The sequence below is a fragment of the Myotis lucifugus genome, unplaced genomic scaffold (assembly GCF_000147115.1).
Source record: "Myotis lucifugus unplaced genomic scaffold, Myoluc2.0 scaffold_232, whole genome shotgun sequence".
In the NCBI taxonomy this organism is placed as follows: domain Eukaryota; kingdom Metazoa; phylum Chordata; class Mammalia; order Chiroptera; family Vespertilionidae; genus Myotis; species Myotis lucifugus.
This window is the reverse complement of record NW_005871280.1, coordinates 834,265-838,949: the sequence shown is the minus strand read 5'-3', so window position 1 is coordinate 838,949 and position 4,685 is coordinate 834,265. Positions and strand designations below refer to the sequence as shown.

Here is a 4,685-nt window from a genome sequence, read left to right as displayed (position 1 = left end):
GATTTCTTTGCAACAATGTTGAAATTCAGAGGTCAGTAGAATACTGCTAGAGTTTTGAAGCAAAAGTGGATGTTGTCCAAGAATCTTACATTCCACAAAGAAATTCTCAACATGTATAGGCAAAGGAATATGTATGTATAAGGTTTTTTGTTTTCTTAAAGAAACTACCTAATGAAAAAAAAATCCAGTTCATCCAGATGTAAGCATACTAAATGCATAAAAAATGGCAAAATAGTCAAATACCCATAATCAATGATGAGCATGGATCCCATTAGATATAAATTTCTGAGCAAAGGCTATGAGAAGTTTCATTGTAAAAAGGAATGTAAACATCATAACCCTTGCAGGACAGCTTCATAATGTAAACTGTAAATATGGATCAGGACGAAAATCCAGAAACCAATTTAAAATTCATTATTATTCATTGACACTATCTTAAGTTAATAAATCAAGAAGTAATGGTTGTGTGGACTATTTACAGTTATAAAATTAATCACATAAAAATAAAAACAAAAGTAATACAGTCCCATTTTCCACAGTGTGTATGTTTGGGAGGGAGCAGAGAGAGGACACCCTGTGCAGCAAAGTGAGAAAACCGAGGAAGTAGTAAAGGCTATCACTTCAAATAAGACAACACAATTTAAATAATCACTTCTACTATGTCTATAAATTCACCAGTGATAAAAATGCCTCAAGTCAAGTCACCCATAATATCCAACTATTTCCTGAATATAGCATTCTGTAACAAAAGACATACAAATGTGAAAAGTAAAAGGCAAAAATACAAAGGTAAATGGGAAAAGAAGGACATAAATAAAACACAAAACTGCAGTCCCAACTTTAGTATTGGATAAGTGGAATTCAACCCAAAAGCTATTAAATAAAACCAGCAGGGGCATATTATAACGTAAAGGATAAAATCCATGGTGAGGAAATGAGCTTTATGATTTTTTTTACTGCAGCACATAACATAGTACCAAGCTACATACAGCAAAGTCTATAAAATGCAAGAAGAAGTGGGCAAAAACAAAAATTATAGGAGACTTGATCTTACCTCTGTCAGTTAATGTGAAAATCAGTGTAGAAAACATGAAATCATAGATAAGATTTGAATAATGCATAAGGTTGATTCATTAGATATAGTTCAAAGGCTATGCTTTGAAAATATGGAGTATACATTCTTTTTAAAGGGCCTGTGGATTATTGATAAAAGCTTACCCTGTATTAGGCCACAAATAGATTTTCTTTAAGTAAGATATACAATAGCCCATATTCTTTGCCCACTAATAATGCAATATAAAATAGAAGGGCAGATAATTAATGGTCAGATAAATCTATTAATATAAGTTAATGTGCAATAGCATATTATCATCTTATTTTTGCCAAAAAAGAAATTGCCAAAGTTTTACACTTATACCTGGCTGGTTCATAAAATAGAATAAAATAATAAAATAAAATAAATGATAATTTCTTAACATAAATATATTCAAAGTCAGTACTTTACAAAATGATGACATATTAAAAGCATCTTCATAAATCACATTATCATCATTATTATTTAATGTTCTTTTGCAAAACTAGAAATGCACATAAACAAAAGATAAACAAAAAGTACATTTTAGAGAAGAGAACTAAAATCGGTATTATTCTCAAATTATAAGATTATTTGTCTAAAATCATAAGAATACATTTTTAAAACTTACAAAAATAAAAATGATTAAAGTGATTAGAATGAAACAAATAAACACATAGCCTTTGTTTTTAATAAAACAAACAAAACAGCAAAAAATATTAAGTAAAAAATGATACCAAGTTGGACAGACTGCCGAAGTCCAAGAGCTTCAGCATTTCCTTAGTGTCAGGGTCAACCTCAATGATCTCCTGATCCAGGGCCGAGACCTCGGGCACGTAGTTGTCCCTCCTCTCCCTCTCCTCCTCCTGCAGCTTGATGGAGATGCCTCGCACGGGGCCCCCCCCTCTGGATCCGCTTCATCAGGTGCGTGACATAGCCCGCGATCTTGTTCCGGAGCTTCTTGCTGGGGATAATGGCGATCTCCTTCGCACACGCGCTTGTTGGTGTGGAAGTCGTTCCCAGGCGCGTGTAGTACTTCTCGATGATGACCCGGGCCGCCTTCTTGACGGTCTTGGTGCGACCGCGGCCCATGGTGGCGGGGTGCCTGTTGAAAGAGGAAGAACAATACATTTTTAAAACTTACAAAAATAAAAATGATTAAAGTGATTAGAATGAAACAAATAAAACACATAGCCTTTTGTTTTTAATAAAACAAACAAAACAGCAAAAAATATTAAGTAAAAAATGATACCACTTACAAGAGGGGAGATAGAAGGCCACATAGCTAGGCATGAACCTTAGATATCAAAAGGATCTATCAGAATAAAACTTCAAAACTCTTCCAATTTATAGCTTTTGTGTGTTCATTGAAGTCTCTGCTCAATTTTCTTAACGGTCATTTAATGATTGACAGAGATTCATTAAATGCCTGATATTAATAAATCTTCCTGTCTTTGCAGAGGGATTCTATGTGTGTGTTGGGTTAAACCTTCCACATTCAGTCATGCAGTTGACAACTCTGCCTCATCCTTCACTTCCTGCTTACACATAGCTTCAGGTTAGTCAGAAGTTAGATCTTAGGTTCAGGTCTTTTCTTAGCAAGCTCACAGTCCTGGGCATTTACACAGCCCTACACATGGGTGTCTGAGATTCTCAGGAACATGTCTGAGCTTTTCAAAATCCTTTTATGGGTATTGCATTTCCTGACTTTTTTGTTTAAGCTTTTCAGTTTACCTATTCTTTGCCCCAACCATTAACCACTATCCCAAGCAACTGTGATGTTATACAATTGCATCTGATTGTTTCAACAAATGCCCCTGGGGAAAATGTGGTTTAAATTAGGCAAGCTCCCAGTCAGGTCAAATCAAGACAACCTTTCAAAGTAGTATATGTCAGTGAACCACTAGACAGGTCAAATCATGATATTCTTCTAGGAATGGGATTTGAAGGAGTTCCAAATCCATTTTTGCCATCACCAGTGGTTGCCAGGGTGCTAGTTTTCATAATAATTTGCAGGCTACTATTTTTTTAAGGCTACTGGAACAAGGGTGAGAATAAGGTAAATTAAAATGCCATAAAACTTACTATTCTTACCAAGGTTCAGCTATTTTTCTTAAATACAATTTCTAGAAATTGCTGCAAGCTTTTGGTTAATTTCCACAGTTTTGAAAAATTTAATTCTGACAATTTTTGCCGGTGTTCCTAATGCTTTTATAGAGGAGATGATTTTCAAAGGCCCACTTTGCTGATGTCACCTCTTACTATATATCATGGGCCAAAGTTCTGCATTTAAGAGCTTATCAAAATGATTCTAAGTGGCTACCTTTTCCAAAGGTTGAGCAGATAATCTGGACTAATCAACTACAAATACCACATGAATATCTATGAAGTTTCCTGAACATTGTATGTAATCTTTCCATGTGAACAAAGAGCCCTGAAGATAGTAAATAAATAAATAAAAAATAACCCAGTTGGTCAGTTAATTATAGCCAAGTAACAACTGACCTAAATTTTAGTGACTTAAGACAGAAACAAATATTATATTATATTATTATCTCTCATAAATTTTGTGTGTAAGGAATTTGAAAATTTGAAAAGGCTTTTGGCTTTGAACTGTGGTTGAAGTCAGATGATTACTGTAGCTGCAACATCCAACGTTAGAGGCCTACCAGCTGGCATTTGCCTGGGTATCTCTTTCTCTTCATATAATCTCATGCCCTCACCATATACTCTTTATATGATGGCTAGCTTTGGCTTCCTCACAACATGGCAGCCTCATAGCAGTCAGTGGTTTATATGGCTCCTGAAGTTCTTCAAGAATTAGTATTCCAGAAAGTAAGACATGTTGTATCATCTTTTCTGATCTACTGTCAAAAAAAAGCATACAGCATTATACTTACCACACTTTATTGATTACAAATAATTCACAAGCTCACCCAGCTTCATATGAAGACGGTCATATTCTACTTCATAATGGGGGAATGGCAAGGTCTTAAAAGAGCATGTATTAATGGAGATAATGTTGCAGCCATCTGTGGAAAATACAATGTGGCAACCAATTAGAAAACTCACAATTATTGGGAATCTTGGGAGTTGATAAATACTATATATCATTTAGTGAAGGGCTAATAAATGTCTTTTCCTTCATAAAAATCAATAGTCCATGAAATCCATAAATCCATTCACAGTTAGCCAATGCCTTGAAAAAGTGACCTTCAGTTACACCTTAGTGTAGTTGGTTTCAGTTTTCATTGTACATTAATTATTTGCCACTGAAATGAGATAGATTTGCCAAACCAGTTTCACTTTTGACTCATAATTAACTATATGTTGCATCATTATTCTCTTAGCTTCTATTACTACAAGGCCACAAGTTGAAACATTGCTTCTAAGTCAACTGCTCAAGTATTATTTTAGTAAGACATGAGGATGATGAAATGCTTTATGTATCATTCCTCTTTATAGACACTATAGTTCTAACAAGCTTTATTCCTCATTGGTATTGAAACATTGCCATGTTCATTAAACTTGTTGTAAGGTATATCTGCTGAGCAGCAATTTGCTATATATTTCCTGTCTACAAATTGCCTGTGGAATCAGGCATTTGCAGTCC

At 34.6% G+C, this 4,685-nt stretch overlaps 1 pseudogene; it reads right to left on the bottom strand.

Annotated features, from left to right (window-relative positions):
* Window positions 1–1,791: 1,791 nt before the first annotated feature.
* LOC102429225 lies at window positions 1,792–2,188 on the bottom strand (annotated as a pseudogene).
* Window positions 2,189–4,685: the final 2,497 nt, after the last annotated feature.